At 39.0% G+C, this 18,429-nt stretch overlaps 1 protein-coding gene across 4 annotated transcripts in view; it reads right to left on the reverse strand.

Annotated features, from left to right (window-relative positions):
* The window catches only part of AZIN1 (antizyme inhibitor 1), a 30,284-nt gene extending 13,229 nt beyond the window's left edge, over positions 1 to 17,055 (reverse strand). Inside the window, exons 1-3 of one of the 4 annotated variants that reach the window (XM_081265873.1) lie at positions 15,708 to 17,052; positions 11,305 to 11,442; positions 2,876 to 3,021 (exon numbers count right to left, since the gene is read on the reverse strand). The gene's annotated coding sequence lies outside the window, so the exon portion shown is untranslated. Of the gene's footprint in view, positions 1 to 2,863; positions 3,022 to 11,304; positions 11,443 to 15,707 lie in introns of all 4 variants that reach the window. The other 3 variants (XM_081265874.1, XM_081265875.1, XM_081265872.1) reach the window with 3 other exon arrangements.
* Positions 17,056 to 18,429: the final 1,374 nt, after the last annotated feature.

The following is an 18,429-nucleotide window of genomic DNA, read 5'->3' on the forward strand; positions in this document are numbered from 1 at the left end:
GCTTACGGTAACTCTGCTTTAACATTCAGTATTTACAAAAATATGAGGCCCACTGGATCCCATCTTACCTGCATAATGCCCATTCTTCAATATTTCTATAGTGGTATGCTGATAACTGTAAAAATATTTTTCCAACTACAGAATCTAGAGGGTTTAATTATCACTGCCTATTAAAACTAGCTTCAATCTCAAAGCAAACATGTTCATGTTATTATAGCAGTATGGCATGCTGTTATATAAAGCTGGAAAATTGTGTTATAAACAAAATATATATGCAGCGCCTGCCTTCCCGAAACATCCCTGTAAATCATAGGATCCCTTTTGTTGGAAATAACACAATTCAGTCTCTTTAATACAACTTTATCACATCCCCATAATCAACTAACCATTTCTCATAGTTAATTTCTTCATTGTATTCCCACTGGCATTAAAAAAAAAAAAAATCCTATTGTGCCTACTCAGCTTTTACTTATCTTTATGACTATTTTCTTTCCTTTGGTGCTAGGGACTCAACCCAGAGCTTCACAGAGGCTAAGCACTGGACTACAAAACCCAAACCCCATGACTATCTTCTCAATTTTAAATCTGATTTCTGAATCTTTTGTCTAGTTTTCAGATATGTAGACCCCAAATTTGAAGTTTTTCTTTCCATTTTTGTATCCATATTAACAGTTTACATGTACTAATGTGTACTCGTTTTGGCATGTAATTATAATCACCTACTACCACAAAGTACTCTCATGTCCCGTTTCCAATAAATTCCCAAACCCAGAAACCTGCCACGGTAAGACTTCTTTAGAAGTAAAATGATTTTAAAAATTAAAGGCCAAACCCAAACATCTGACGAATGTTATTAATAATATGAATAAAAATATACCAACAATAAAAAGAATTTCGGAAAGCATATGCTGGCTACAAAACAAAAAAGAAAATGTTAGTGGAGTAGCTACACATCTTTGAAATGTAACTGTCACTTCAGAAGTAACTGCAGAATTATTAACCAAACAAAAAAAAGGATTGTTAGAAAAAATAAAATTCACTTTTTATATCGGTAGTACTTGACAAAAGGATTAAAGCACACCTGAAACCACTAAAACAGATGTAGTAGGTGTAATGCTACTTGATTTTCTTAATTATACTGAAAATTACAATAAATAGTTGATTAAAGCCAACTTATTAGCCAGAGTAGGTCTTGGGAACTAAAGAAAAAGGACTTCACAACTCTAATATTGGAAAGTTCTATTTGTTTTAGTTTTTGCTGCTGAGGATCAAACCCAGGGCCTTGTAGGTACTTGTGATCTCTACCACTGAGCTATATTCCCAGCTAAATTAGGGAGTTCTTAAGAGGTGGTGATAATGTATCCCCTATGCATTGAAAAACCTGTCTTTGACATTCTTTTTGTTGTTGCTGGAATTAAGGACAGAACCCAGGGACATTTTAACACTGAGCTACATCCCCAGTCCTTTTTATTTTGAGACAGGATCTCGGCTCAATTGCTTAGGCCATATCTCTGTGTTGCAGGGGCTGATGTTGAACTTGTCATTTCCTGGGTGTACATGACCACAACCAGTTGTTTTTGACATTCTTAAAAAGAAGTCTTTAACTGTGATATGCAAAGTGATGTGCATGTAAATGTTAAGCTTAGCTATCAGTTACTGTTAAAAGCTAAAAGCTAGTCCCAGAAAAAACAAATTCTGCAACTTGTAAAACACATGTATCTTCAGAAAACAGGCTTTCTAAGACACTTTGAGCCAATGAATTCAAATGAAATGTCTGTTATTGGAGATCCAGTATTTCCATCAAAAAGGGCCAATCAGGGTCAAAGTAGCCTGATCATGAGTCTTTCTACCTTCAATATTATACCACCATCTCACTGAAGGAATTTTTAAAAATAAGTTTAAAGACTCCAGGAGATCTTCCCTGTAATTTTCTTAATGTTATGTTAGCAAAAACACTGTATAGCTACACTGTCACAAAAAGCAAGGTTTGTGTTAACATCAAAAAAAAAAAAAAAAAAAAAAACCTAAGAAACATTTCTGCTAGAATATTTAAAGTTAGTTGCTGCCAATATTATTAAATAAATAAATATTCTGAGATGCAGCATGTTCTAGCAAGCAAAAAATTAAGTGTGCATATGTTGAGGTGAGCAGAGTTTATACTGTATGCCAGATTCAGCAAGTTAATTCACCTTGATTTTTAACACCACAGGGATTATTCCCAGGACTTTTCCATCCTCTCAACTGAAAATACAGAATCAAACCACGATGTTAGATGAAATGTTCTAGTGGTTCTGGTTATAAATCAGAAACAAGATTAATTTCCTGGTTCTAACACATCATGCACCACTATTTATCAGTTTGGTGCTATTGGACCTTAAATTATTTGTTAAACTTTAGAAAATCTATTCTATGTAGATCTTAGATTCTCTTCACCAGAATGCTTTAGAACTTGATCTTAGTAGCAAATTTTATAAAAGCTCTGATGCTTACTGGTATCCACAATTATGAAAAGGTGTTCTCTACATATAAGCACTTTCAAAGCTATTTTCACAAACACTATTAATACATGGTTGAGAGAAAGCTCAGGTTACTTCACAATACTAAAGTTGCTATAATCACAAAAGTAATTTGTTAATAGGAAATTTCCTCCTGGACTCAGCTGGGGAAAAAAATGTATAACATCCCTCATTTACACCTTTATATTGGTGTTTTCATAATACATTTTCCATGAAGAGCTGCCAAAAGAAACAAAGGCTCCAAAGAACCACACACTGCTCCCTGGAGCCTTCCATGAGGCCTTGAGTCCTCATATTCACAGGGAGGGTATCTCCAAGAGTAGTGGTTGCAGCAGCTGGGCACTTGCCTTGTTACACACCTGCTACAAAGGCTTCTACAGTTGATTGTACTTCAGAAGAAACTGATACATCTCTCAAATAATCACAAGATAATTCTGGCAGCAACAGCCCACTTGACACCAAGCTGGATGAATATGAGTCTTGGATTTCTGAAGTGAAGACCTCCCTGGAAGTAGAACAGGGAGAGCTGAAAGGTTGAGAGTACTGTTTCAGAGACACCTAAGCAGGAAACCCAACCTTAACACATCAACCACTTTTCTAACAGGACTTTTACTCATTTAAAAATGAAAAACTGCTATTTTGAAATTTACACTACTACAGTTACTCTGAAGATGCCTAAGACAATGATAGGAAGTTCTTTATTTTTACATAAGCATTTGATGACTCAGCACTCAGCTTTAAAAACAGATGTCAAAAGCCCCCTCCTCTGCATTCTACCTAAAACAGGAAAAAAAGTTACTTACCACACAGAATACCTTTAGAAGTGATCGATCAGAATGGCATTAAAAGAGGCTTCTAAAAAATGACTTAGGCACTATAGATGTAATAAGGCCTCAAGCAGGTCTGAACCAGGAAAACAAAAAAAAATTCCAGGAAGCTACATACTAAAAATGATAGGAAGTTCTAATAAATTGGGTGATGGCCATAAGATCACATAATCCATTTTTGCCATAGTGGATTAAAAACAAGTGATGGACACTCAGGATAACCAGGACAGGGCCTGCTTCAACTGACGATAACTGGAAAGCTAGTGATCACAATAAATACTCATTATTATTTTTCAGGAGATGAGTTTGGGAGGGGAGGGAAAAAAACTGAGTAAGCCTAAAGAAAGAATACTAAAAGATGCTGAAGATTTTTTTCCCCCTTAAAAGAACAAGAATGAACAAGAGATGAGAGGGAGGGTTAAGGAAATAGTCCCAACTTATTTCAAATTAGGTTCAAAACACCTAAAAATAAATATTAAAATGTATCTTAATAAGAAAAATAAAATACAGAATTTTCACAGCAATGTTATTTTACACGTGGAATTAACACTATTAAACTCCCTTGACAATTTAAAGACTCGATTTTTTTTTCCCTAGAAAAAGTGTGCCTGCGCAAGAAAAATACTGAAATCTCATCTTATTTAATGTAAATGAGATTTGATATATTCATACTTTAGGCAGATCTCACTAACTGGAAGCCCTAACTACAATGGAATACTTTTTATTGTTGTATATAAAACATATGTGAAATACAATTACTGCAACAAAGACCAGGTTAAGCAAGCAATTAAGAAACAAGATTCATATCTCAAAGGACCTTCTCACAGGTGGCAGTGTGTGTGTGTGTCTCCCCTACAGATGTTTAGACTTTTGCTAAGCACCATTCCCTTATTTAATAGTTTTCTTTCATGGAATCCTAAGCAATACTTTGCAGTATGCTATTTTACAGGATACCCTGTCCTGTACTGGCTGCAAGTCTAAATAGACATAGGTGCTACAGTCTAGGACACATGCTCAAGGATAGAAATGCTAGGTTGGAAGTGACAAATGAATTTGAGTCTATTAATTTTTTTTATAAATTGTGCTTTCCCTTTTTCTTATAACCTGTAGGAGCTCTTCGTGAATTCAGGAGAGCAAATATCTCCTTTGGAATAATACTTGGTTATTGTTACAGTTTCCAAGATGAATGTACTAGAATACACCATCCTATTTGTGATCACACCAAATATAACTCTTGTTGATTACACTAAACCTAGGTGATGAACTAAGAGAGAATACTTCCTTTAACAGCTCTTTGCAATACTTTCAGTAAAGAGCAAGGAATACATAAAAATAACCTGAAGTCGCCAGGCACAGTGGCGCACACCTATGATTTCAGTGACTCAGAAGGATAAGGCAAGAAGATCACAAGTTCAAAGCCAGGCTCAGCCATTTAGCAAGCCCTTGTCTCGTCTCAAAATTAAAAGGCTGGGGATGTGGCACAGTGTTAGTTAAGCACATCCCTGGGTTCAATACTTGGTACCAAAAAAAAAAAAAAAGTCAACATAAAGCTAATATTAATTTCAATTTACATGAGGTTCAATCACTATAAGGAGTAATATCCTAAGGATATGTTAGACAACTAAAGAATTCAGTAATATACAAATAAGAAACCCTTACAAATTCAGCAACAACTTTTTATTAGATAAACCTTAGAATGTGATTCATATTTCACTTACAATAATTATCCTAGAGTAGTGCTGCCCAATGTTCTATGATGAATGAATTATTCTTTACTGGTAGTTCAAGCATTTGAAATAAGCCTCATGCATCTGAGGAACTAAATTTTTTAAAAACAAAGCTCTCCTCCCCCAGAGTATTGGGAATCAAACCCAGGGCCTCACACATGCTAGACAAGTGCTCTATCAATGAGCTGTGTTCCCAGTTGCTAAGGTACCTGTATATGACTATTGTTTCAAACAAAGCAGTTCTAGAAGATACTATTTTCAAACCTCTAGAGATCAAGACCATATACATCACAAGAAAAAAAACAAAAACCCCTCACCATTGTCCCCCAAAACAACTGTGTTTGAGGTATCAAAGATCAGTTCACAAACTGATTAAGCTAGATAAAATGAACAAAATAAAATCCCATAGTAAATAAATCCTGAAGAGATACTTGAAATATGTGCTTACATAAAATGAGGCAAAAAATTTATGAAGAATATTTCGAAAGAGTTTGCTATTTTGACTCCTGCTGCAAGTCAATCCATTACAGACATTTCAAACCTCAAGAGTGGCTGCATACATTTCTGGGCAAACGGAATCTGACCAGGCTAATCCTTTTAATTCAGTATGTTATCCAAATACTTTCTACTTGGACCATATCAAGTGAAAAACACCAGATTAGGGAAAAGGATGGCTAAATCTCTGCTTCAATTAGCATGCAACAAACTACTTAAATAGGCACAAATAACCTATGAATGAATGGAGGTTAAGAACAAAACATCTGTTTCCTGGGCCTTCCATTATGTAATAAGTACTTTCACTGGAAGAGTGTCCTCAGGCTTATCTAAACAATGACCAACCTAGAACAGCAAACTACCAAATTTACCTAGTGTTTACAAAACCTTTCTCATAATTAATTCGTCTGTGTTCCAAAATGGTTTTGAGAGGTGTGAAGGAGAGGAGTAGGGGAAACCCTAAATTGAAAAAAGAATGTGTTCAGTGAAGACAGTGTGAAACAGACTAATAGTCACTTTATTAATTAATTTATTTATTAATTCTAAACTATGCAGTGTAGCAAATGCAAGAAACAGTTCAACATCTTTAAAAACTGGTCTACACCATTTTCCAATCTTGTTGGCCCTCCTAGAAAAGACAAATCTGCCCCAAACAACAATACCATATCCCCCGCCCAAACTTACTAATCTATTAACATGCTATTAATTCATACTATGCTTATACAGAATATTTTTCTGCTACTTTATACCAGCAGAAATGCACCCTTAAGTATTTTATGCATGTCAAAGAAATAAACATACTTTAAAAATATATTTTAAGACTTGGAAAGGTAGCACATGCCTATAATACCAGCTACCTGGGAGGTTGAGGCAGAGGATCACAAATTCAAGGCCAGCCTGGGCAACAGAGAATTCCCTCAAAAGTAAAATAATAACAAAACAAAATAAAAAAGGCTCATTATATAGCTCAATGGTAAGAGGCCCTGGGTTCATTCCCCAGTATGGGGGGCAAGGGTTGTTTAATAAACACACACACACACACACACCTTAAAACTATATATTACAATGATAATTTTACTCTTCTTTCTCCAAGACTATCAACCATTAATGAATGTTCTGTTGAATTTGCTTGCATAATCAAATTTCTCCTTTTTACCACAAGTAGAATCAACTGTTGTTTTTTTTTTCAGTTGTAGATGAACACAATACCTTTATTTTGTTTATTTAGTTTTATGTGGTGCTGGAGATCAAACCCAGGGCTGGGGATCACACATGCTAGGCAAGTGCTCTAGCACTGAGCAATAACCCCAGCCCCAACCTCTCTTTTCTATTAACAATTTATGATACAAGAAGCAGCAGCTGGCTGGGGATGTGGCTCAAGCGGTAGCGCACTCGCCTGGCATGCGTGCGGCCCGGGTTCGATCCTCAGCACCACATACCAACAAAGATGTTGTGTCCGCCGAGAACTAAAAAATAAATATTAAAAATTCTCTCTCTCTCACTCTCTCTCTCTTAAAAAAAAAAATGAAATAAAAAGATCTCACCTTCTTCTTTAAAAAAAAAAAAAAAGAAGCAGCAGCAGCAGCACTAGCAAATTCATAAAAAACGTTAAAATAATCTTAAGGTGGGGTCCTACTAAGGCTGTACAAATACTAACAATTGAAAGTCAGAACCTGAATGCTGATGTCCTTTTGATGTTTCTGTAAGAACATACAGTCAACTAATAACAATCAGGTAATTTTTATAGCAAACTTAAAAAGTATACTTAATTAATTAAATCTCTTTCTACACTTAGATACAATATGACACTGAAAGACATATATATGATAGCTGGGTTTGGTGGCACAGATGTAAACCCAATTACTTGGAAGGCTGAGGTAGAAGACTCAGAAGTTCAAGGCCGGCCTTGTCAATTTAGTAAAGACACTGTCTCAAAATAAAAAGGGCTGGGGATGTAATTCAGTGGCAGAGTGCTGCCAGGCTCAATCCCCAGCAGCAACAACAACAACAACAAAAAGGCAGGGGGTATACAATGGTTAATTCAACCTGACTTCATTATTGGATCCATTGGTAAAAGCTATTACCAAATCCACTAGTTAAAGGGAGTTTAGTTTTCTGGACTAGATAATTTTAAATATTTTCCATTAGGCTAATTTATTAATTATACTGGAGCTACAGCTAAAGTGAACTCAAAACAAAACAAACACACTAGAAACCCCTTACTGGGGTTTCCATAAAGCCCTAGGAAATTCCACTATTGCCACCTCCACCCCAGGACTGAACACAGAATCACTTTACCATTCAGGTATATGGCCAGTCCTTTATATTTTATTTTGAGACAGGGTCCTGCTAAATTGCTGAAGCTGGCCTCAAACTTGCAATCCTTCTTCTTCAGCCTCCTGAGTAGCTGTGTGTACCACCATGCCAGCCAAACATAAGGAATTTAACATGAGATACTAATATTAAAAATATTTGTCAAGGTATTCTCAAGTGCTGGAGTTGTGGCTCAGAGACTGCATGCAGAGGCCCTGAGATCTATCCCCAGCACCAAAGATATTTTCACAATGCTCACATAATGCATCATATTCTAAAAACAAATTTCAAAAGAAAATGATTTACAGCTAGTGATGGGCACACCTGTAATCCCAGCAATTTGGGAGGCTGAGGTAGGATTATAAATTCCAGTCTTTGGCAATTTAGTGAGATTCTAAAAACATATTTCAAAAGAAAATAATTTATAGCTAGTGTTGGACACACCTGTAATCCCAGTAATTTGGGAGGCTGAGGTAGAAGGATCATAAATTCAATTCCAGTCTTTGGCAATTTTAGTGAGATTCTGTCTCAAATAAAATGAAAAGGGCTATGATGTAGCTCAGTGGTAGTATCCCTGGTTTCAATAGCCAGTATTGAGGGAGTGGGGAGAGGTTGTACTATGTAAGCAACTTCCATAGCTTCCAGATCCTTAATGAACTACCTCTAAATTCAGATGTTTATTTGATTTAAAAACCTTACCCTGAAGCAAATCCTGGAGCTCAGATCTCCTGCACAGGAATTCTACTAATATTCAACAGTTAACATGCTTTGCAATGTTTTATGCAAAGTTCTCTTATTGGTTCCAAATAGTACTGTTGCTCAACATAAAATTAATCTCAGGGTTTCAGTTTCTAGAACACACTATTATACATAAGAATATTACATTTCTGGGAGGTATGATTCTCTTACCATTTTTACTAATTCTAGTGAAACAATAGAACAAAGTATTTTCTGAGTTCACAATTAGTCAAGGTTTAGAGCAATAATGTGGTATCTATAATATATAACGTAACTCTCTCCAAGAGAATGAGTCAGCATCCTGTAATCACAATATATCTACATCTAAACTCTGGAATATTAACATTAAATGGGATAGGATAAAAATAGCCTCACCTCAGCACAGATTCAGGTCACGTTTTTCTCCCAAATTAGTTTGGGTCACACCAAGGAAGCTGAAGAAAAACTCTTTTAAAAAGTTTTCTGGGTTTCAAAATTATATGAATAAGGGATTGTGGACTTATAGCTTTATAGCAAAGTATCTAGTACAAGAGTATATGTTAATACCTTGTCCCTTGGCATAATAAATCTAAAAATCAGTAATTTGGGATGCCAGAACTTACAGAATAAATAATAAACATCTTTAGCATAGTCTGTCTGTTCCCACTTTCCTCATTCAAAAGAGTAAGGACTTTCTGAATTTTTGATATTACTTATTATTCTAAAACTACTTTTTCTTGTTTGGCAAAAATTATTCTCATATATTTCAGCTTATTGTTATCAGTGTCAAATGTGTAAGAGGAAACATTACAAATGTTAAAGAAAATAAAGATTTAATTTCCAATTTAGCAAAAAACTTAACTAAAAACATCCTTCATTATAGCCTTCCTTAAAAGAAAAATTAATTTTCACCTTAGAATTTATTTGTATCTTTGCCAATCAGATCCTCCCAGTTAACTTCAGGGAAAATATCAGATATTCTAGAAAAGACAGACTAACAATATTAGGTAATGGACTTGGTACTAAGATGTTGGCACCATGCTTCTCTTTTAATATGCATACAAGCAATCTGTTTAAAATGCACATTCTGAGTGGGGCAATATGGTATACATGCCTGTAACCCCAGCAACTTCCGAGGCTGAAACAGGAGGATCACCAAGTACAAGGTCAGCCTCAGCAATTAGCAAGACCCTGTCTCAAAAGATTCTGACTCAAGTTGGGTAGGATTCTATATTTCTGTTCTAAATGATGCTAATACTACTCATCCAAGAAACACAATGCATAACCACACAGCATTACAAATTTTTTTTTGTTCTGTTTAGGATTAAGAATTATTCTAGTCCAACTTTATTATATGGCTATGTTTCAAAAACTAAGCAATTTGCTTAAATTTATACAGGTTGGAAAAAAGCCCAAATAGGAAAACCTCCAATCAGGGTTATAAGCATTAGAACTTGTAACTTGTAAAATCCTAGTACTTAAAACTGTTCTGTCTCTTTAGCCTTAAGCGCCCCTGGGTTCAAACCATGGTGGTGGTGGTGGTGCAGTCTAAAGAAATACAAAATTCACCAAACTGTTATCTTTTGGTTTTGTGAAAATTTCTAATACTATTCCTTCCAAGTTTCTGGCCAAGAGAAATATCCTAATTTCAATACCCCAAATCAATAGCAAGAAATCTATATACAATTAAGTTTTTAAATGAACCAACCACACAAATCTAGCAGCTCAAATATTTTACTGAGGAATGATATTTTGCATGGGGAATCAATTCTAAAAAGTCAATCCATACAGAAAATCTAGTCAAAAACTATCCTTGAAAATCTGTTAGAAAGGTAGCAGGATGGGGGAGACATAGACATCTTTCAGAAAGTCCTCTAAAAACAACCAGTTGTTCCCAACAGCTGAATATTATATAAAAAGTCATTTTATGAAAAGGAATGTAAACTAGAAAAATCATATTTAGTCTAGCATGATGTTCATGACTAAGAAAACAAAAACTAAGATTCATGTTTCAAATCCCATGCTCTGAGGTATACATTTACTGAGTGAAATGGCAGCAGAATCCTTTCCTTTATTTAAAAATGTCTTTGGGGCTGGTGATGTAGCTCTGTGATAGAATGTTAAGCATGCATGAAGCCTGAGGTTCAATCTCTAGTACCAAAAAAATAAAAATGGTTTTTGACTTTTTTTCTGATCAAGACTAGTACTTGGACCAAAGTTAAATGATGTGGCAAACTACATCTTAAATCCAAAAACCACTGTACAGCCAGGGATGGTGGCACACGCCTGTAATCCCAAGAGCTTAGGAGGATGAGACAGGAGGATCACAAGTTCAAAGCCAGCCTCAGCAAAAAGGCACTAAGCAACTCAATGAGACTCTGTCAATACAAAATAGGGCTGGGGATGTGGCTCTATGGTTGAATGCCCCTGAGTTCAACCCCTGGTTCCAAACAAACAAACAAAGAAACAAACAAAAACACTCCACAATTTATTCATGTAAAATATATTATATGCATTCAAGAGAAAGTAAATTATAAATTACCCAGTTAAGTGGTGAACAATGCATAAATTAAACTGAATAGTTAAGTCTAATCTATAACTGTCAAGAGTTTTTAAAGATCACTGCTCTTAAAGAAATACAACTTCAAGTTTTAAAAAACACAGCACTCTCACTTGCCTTCATTTTACTGGGATCCCCTAGGTACTTACATGGACAAGTTAGGAGATGGAACCCCCCTATCATCAGCTAGGTTCCCAAGGTGGCTCGGCGTTAAAGTCGAACTGCTCTCTATACAGCACTTCTCCTAGGCCTTCTGGGTAGTTGTATACTTGGTCAGAAAGTTCGCCCTAAAGAAAATAAAAGTAGCAGATAATTCTATGTTAAAAAATAAAATTCAGCTGTGCTCCCATAGCAGGTTCACTTAAACTACAGAATACGTTTTGTTAAAGTCACATTACCCAAAATGTTTCAAAGTGTTTACCACAGAACCAAGCACTTTTTATTAATTTTTATTAATTTCCAAACTGCTCTACTACAGAAGTTCACAGAACCTGGCACCAGTCACCTTATCAAGGTGCTTTATCTACCTACTCATGAATTTCCAGTCTAATTTTGCCTCCCCCCACCCTTTTGGTGGTATTGGAGATTGCATCCAGAGTCTTGCACATGCCAGACTCTACTTCTGAGTTACACATCCATTCCTTTTTATTTTATCTTGAGGGAGATAGGAACTCAAACTTGTGATCCTCCCACCTCAGTCTCCTAGGTAAGTGGGACTACAGGCATGCACCACAGTGCCTGCTATAAATTTTGCTTTCATTTGTCCAAGTACCCTCAACAATCCAGCATATATGCAAGATTTTAAATACATAACGTTCTAACTTGATCTTAAAGTCTGGAACTACCCAGAACACCCTTCAAATTCAAGTCCAAATTTTTCTTTGCTTAAAATGCAAATTCTTATTACTTAAAAAAAGTTGTACATCCTAATACCTTATGTATCTGAATTATTGAGAAGTCCTTATAATGTTAGGCAAGTAATCTCTTAAGCTTTATTTTCTCATACCCAACTTATCTAGATCTACACTTCATTCTATTACCACTAGAAGCAAATGAATTGTCAAAGTGTTTGCCACACTAAATGCTGTTTTATAAATGGTCATCACCTATTACAGTTTGACTGGTTCCCAAGATAAAATGCTATACCTACATTTCTATTTGTAATTCAATACTTACTGTTTTAAAGTAATAGAACCTGACAGTATGTGCTAGAAAAGGTTGGTAATAAGGAAACCAGAAATAATAAAACTAGAAATTTAAGGTCAAGAGTTTGAAAAATTTCAGAAGCACTCTTAAGCATGCCTAAAGCCTCCCTTTCCCCTCCACCAGGATTCAAGGATTCCTTGAAGGAAGTAATATGTTCTACCAAGCAGGGGAAACTGGTTAAAGACACTCACAGTTGATGACCAAAGAATGCATATTAACTTGCAACAATGATTATAAACTTACATAAAATTCCAAATAATGTGCTACTCCGTAAACAATCCAACTCTTCCCACACCTAGATAATTTTTAAAAATAAACAAAAATACTACTCATGCCAGGGACAGTTCACTCTCAATTATCCTAGGGAACAGGATAATTATCCTTGGTGAGACATTATTCATCATTTCCCTGCTATATTACCCACAGCTATTTTGCTGCTTAAGTGATTTGAAATATAAATGCAAGAATGTTCTTCAGTAAGATCTTTAATAAAACTTGAAGCTGGGCATTGTAGAGCATGCCTATAATCCCAGTGACTTAGGAGGCTGAGGCCTAAAGCAACTTAGGGAGAGTCTATCTCAAAATAAAAAAAAAAAAAAAAAGTGGTTGGGGATGTGGGTCAATGGTTGAGCACTCTGGGTTCAATTCCAGGTTACCCACCCCACCCCCAAAGACACTAAATTTAACAAAAATATACTATCAGGGAAAGAAGGTGCCAAACTTTGAAAAGCACATTTTCAAAAGTATGAATGATTAAATGAAAAAGATAAAGGAATTATGAAAAATTTTTCAGTTAGAATGGTTTGCATAAATTAGCTAGATGACACAACTCTGCAACCAAGTTCCTCAACAATCATTTGAAGAGCACAGCATACCAGACTTGACTGAATCAGCCAGCAGACCAAGACACAAAAAACCTATCACTTTTGACATTTAATATCTCAAAACTTAGTATCTCAAGATCATGATTTTTTTCGACACATTGTTTTTACCAATTATTTCTAAGGTTGTTTTGTAGTATTCTTTCAAGTAATAAGAAAAATATCAAGACAAATCCAAATTGGAGGGTAGTCTATCAGGTATCTAACCAATACTTCTCTGCACTGAAAATCATGAAAAGCAACAGAAAATGTAAATTGTCACAGATCAGATAAGACTGGGGAGATATGACAACTAAATACAATGTGGTAGAGTTAGGACTGAATTCTGGAAAAAGTAAAGAACAAAAAGCAACTGTTGGCTGGGGTGTAGCTCAGAGGTAAAGCATTTGCCGAATACTAGTAAAGTTCCAGGTTCAATCCCTAGTTCTCCAAAAACCAAAAGCCTGGTGAAATTTGAAGAAACTCAAGAGTTTAAGTAATAATACTTAACAAATTCAGTTTACTTTAGATTAATTGTATCACAATACTATAAGATGGTCAACTGGTTAAGTATACAGGAACTGTTACCGTCTTTGAGACTTCTTTTATGTGCCTAAGACTGAAATTTCTAAAATAAAATTATATTTTTTTTAAAAAATCAGGCAAGGTATTTATAACAATGTACTACTATGCAATAAAAAACCTTCTGAAAAATGCAATGTGAACATCAAAAACATGCCAAATTAAAGCCTTTTACACAAAAGAATGCATACAGATTGATTCTAAAAAATCAGAATCATGGTTGAGTCTGTGGGAACTTGTAGACAGTTTGACTAGACAAAAGGGAACTATCTATCTGGGCCAATAGCACTGTTCTGCACATTGAGGCTTGAGTTATTACATAGCAGTATTTTTTGTAAGGCTCAAATGGTACACTTTTGTGGATTTTACCGTCAATTTTACTCCCCCCAAATTTTTTAAATTGCTAACAGCATGGAACCCTATCTAACGATGAGGTTCCTATCTAAAGTTGGAAGGGAAGTGTTTTGGTGTCTCTGACATAACTGTGAAATTCACGCAACAATTAGATAAGGCAAATAAAAGAAAATGTTAATGATAATTATAGAATCAAAGTGGAGGTACCACTCTTTAACCTGTTTGGGATCCTATATAAATAATACGTTGGGGGACAAAAACTATAATTTGATTTCATTTCAAATTATTATTTGATTTCATTTTTATTCCTATAGTCATCTTTCCTACTTAATGTAAAACTCCTCGGAGCTTATTTGTCCTCAGGATCAGTATTTGCATGGTATCTTATGTGTAAGGATCATTAGGGCCTCGCCAAACAACCATTAGCCACACTGCTATCAGGCTTTCCTGAGCGCACAATAAGGGAGAGAGATTCCTTAAGGGTCATTCTCAACCCAAGCTGGACACAGAAAAACTTAACATATTCAACCAAGATGCCACCACAAAATCCAGTAAAATCTGTTGAAACATGACTGGACTGTAAATTGTATCCCCGACCATTTCTGGTTTCCTAGCCAGTAGTCTAAGGAATACAAGTTCAGGGCATATATTCTCTAAGATTTGAAACACGTCATCACCATTAACTGCTGGCAGTCAAGATAATACCTGATAAGCCACCCAGCCTACCCTTTTCCCTCTTTCTGCCCAGAAATCGCGGCGCGAACTGGAAAGTGAAGCCATGGTGACTAATCCTCAGACTCGGGAGGTGACTGGGGTGAGTGAAAGCGACTTGGCCCAATCAGGAACGCCGCAGAGGCGGAGCGGCAGCCCCGAGGCTTCCAGAAGGGGCCAAAGGCCTCCCGCTCGCTACTTGACACCGGGGCTTCCCCGCCGCCGGGCCCCGAGTGGGGTCAACTTTCCTCCACCAGAGGGGGACCGCGCTCCCCTCACCCCCCAGACCGGCTTCCTCCGCAGCTGTCACAAGAGGCCGGCTCTGGGCCCGACCGGCTCCATTCATAACCCAGCGCCCGAGCCGCTGCAGCCCATCGCGCCGCCCACCCGGCTCCGGAACCAAAGGCGGCCGAGCAGAGCCAGCCGCAGATAGGGACCACGGCCCGAGGGGCCGTAGCTGGGCCCCCTCCCCGGAAACAGCAATGCACCACGGGAGAGGGGTGGGGGCCGCACGCTGCCGGGAGTGGACCACGACCCCCGGCGGCCAGACCACCGCGCGCGCCCCCGCACGCACACGCCCCCTCGCCCCAACCGCTGTGGCTCGGGTTCTGCCGAGCGCCGGGCGGGCCGCCTCTAAGGCCCTGAAGCGCGACCCGCCGCGCCAGCCCCGCCACCCGAGGCACCGACAGCCGCCACACACGCCGCTGTCCGCCATGTTCGAAGCGGCTGGCCGCGGGGCGCTGCGGGGACTCCAGGGCTACGCGGCCCAGCGGAGGCACCCACCGCCCCCGAGGCCGGCCCGCGCCAGCTCCTCCCGCTCTCCTCGTCCCAGTACTCACGTGAGATAACGGCCCAAAGAGTCGGGTAAAGCGTCTTCTCTTTTTCGGCGGAATTTTTAAAGAGGGATGTGGTTACCTTGAGCAGAAATACCCAAGGCGGCCTGGGCCATAGGCTGCGGGGACGACGTGGGGAGAAAAGCGCGGCACCGACACCAGCTGAGCAGCAGTGGCAGCGGCGGCCAGAGAGAAATGGAGCAGCGTGGGTAAAAGGAGAAAGTCGCGGGCTGGGTGGGGAGAGGATTTGGCCTCGTCACACCGCAGAGCAGCAGAACGAGAAAGGAAAAGAAGAGGCAGAGAAGGCGACAACAGGGTGAAAAAAAGGAAACGCTTCAGCCGCGACGAGAGCCAAAGAGTGTGGGAAGGCGGTGCCGGAGACGCCAGTATTTATAGCCAGTGGGCGGGGTCTGGTGACGTCACAGCCGGCCAGGCAGCCGCGCGAGCGGGGCGGGGCACGGCAGTAGACTGGGGAAACTCGAGGGGCGGAAGAGGAAGGAGGCCAGCGCTGGGCTGTGGTGAGAGGGGAGGGGCGACCCGGCAGTGCAGGTGCAAATCCGCGGGTCGCTTCCCGCCCTCCAGCTGCTCGTAGCTTTAGGCCTGCGGAAGGCCCACCACAGTAACGTGGGCCTGAGAGTGGCCTGGCGTCTGGGCCTGATAGCGGCGTGTCCCCTCTGCCTCCGCCCCGCAGCGCCTGCGCTCATGCTCGCGGCAGGCTCCAGTGCTTTGTGAGCTGAGCAGGTCTGCACACTAGCGGCAGTCCTGAGTACTGTCTTGGGCTCGGGTCAGCGCGACCCCTGCTTTGCACGGGAGGCTGTGGGTACCATCGCAGGGTCTTTGGCGATGGAGCTCGCTCTATTTTGTGGGGACTGTGGTCTACACCTGGCGACCGCCCTTCCAAGGACAGGTCAAGCCCTCTCGGGATGCAGCAATTCCTTTATGGAAGTGATTTCCTCATGGCTAGGAAGGGTCGGTCTAGTGTTCGGCTTGTGACCCCAGGAGAATGTCCTCAGTACTCCCGCGTTGCAATATGGTGCAGAAGAAAAAAAAATTTTTTTTTTTCTTTAAGGAGTGTGATTTTGAAATCTATATTTTAAAGTGGGTTGGTGCAGCCGGGCGCAGAGGTGCCCCCTTGTAATCTCAGCGGCTCCAGAGGCTGAGGCTGGAGAATCGCGAGTTCAAAGCCAGCCTAAACAACTCAACGATAGTCTGTCTCTAATAAAATACAAAAGAGGGCGAGGGATGTGGCTCAGTGGCTAAGTGCCCCTAGTTTCATCCCTGTACTAAAAAATAAAAATAAAGTGGGCTGGTGCTGTCAGACCGAGCCTTAATGCAAAAGCAGTGTTGAAGTGTACTGTTGTTACACGCACACAACTAATCCCCCACATTTTATGAGCATTTTGATTTTCCTACTCCTTAACAAAGTTTATACTATCGGGTCCAGGATGACTTACATAGCTTTCAATTTGTGCGCCCCCCCCCCCTTAAGGTATCTTAGTGATAATGTTGTGCAACTTAGACTTAACAGCGCAAAGCAAATAGGATTAATAGCCTCCAAAGTTAAAGTCTTTTGAATCTTTGAGCTGGTTGCAGTGGCATAGACCTGTAATCCCGCTACTTAGGACAGGGAGGATCACAAGTTTGAACCCAACCCTAACAATTTAGCGAGATCCTGTCTCAAAATAAAAAGGTTTGAGATGTAGCCCCTGTGTTCAGTCCCCAGTAATGCAAAGTTAGGACCTTTGAGATGAAAACCTTCACTTTTTCACCTTTCATTCTGCCCCACATTCTTTTTACATTGTGACCAGCACAGTTAATAAGAAATCGTCAAAGGAGAAAGGAAGAGAAGAAGGCAAGATATCTTGTGATGATGAAATGTAGTCTCTGGAATAGAAACATTAGGTAGAAATTAAGAGTTGTGAACTCTAACTGATTTTGTTTTTCTGTATTTTACTCTGATGTATCTTGGCTTTCTATAATACTTATTGAAAGTTCTGTGCAATTCAGAACACAGCAACTTTACTAGACACCCCTATCCCCACCCCAATCCATGAAGGAAGGAAAGCTAAAATTGAATACACCACTTGACATCTTACAGTCTATCAGGAGAAATAAAACAACTACACAACTACTGCTGACAGATAAACAGATTTTTAAAATGCTACAAGGAACCTAGTAAAAGGAGGAAATAATTGCGGGTAAGAGAAAACCTGCCAGGAAAAGGTACAGAGTCATTTTGTGCACCTACACTCCAGGGAAGGGAAACAGGTGATTTTGAAAGCTGATGTTCCAGCAAGGGAAACATGAGCAACGCCACAAAAAACGACAGGTTTACAGAACTGAGTGGGCTTTCCACCTCCATCTTAAGAGCATGGTTACAAAAGAGATTGAAAAGGTAGGTTAGGGTTAGATCAAGAAGGAATTGGGACTTTATTCTGAAACCATTTAAACAGGGATATGATATCCTCAAAGATATGTTTTTAAGAGATTACTCTGGCATTGGCCGATGGGATTGAAAAGAAGTAGGTGATTTGGCAGTAACAGTGAGGCAGACTCAGTAGTTTTTTTAAAAGTACTAAGGGATTCAGAATGGAAAAGGCAAGCAGTGGGAATTAAACGAGACTGCTTGGAGCTTAAGGAGTTTGAGCTGTTGACAAAATCCAGGTAAGGTCCCCTGGAAATGGGGAGATGTGGAGCTCTCTGGGTTGAGTTTGGGAATTAAGGAATT

This window comes from Spermophilus citellus (genome assembly GCF_964194105.1).
Source record: "Spermophilus citellus genome assembly, chromosome: 14".
NCBI lineage: Eukaryota > Metazoa > Chordata > Mammalia > Rodentia > Sciuridae > Spermophilus > Spermophilus citellus.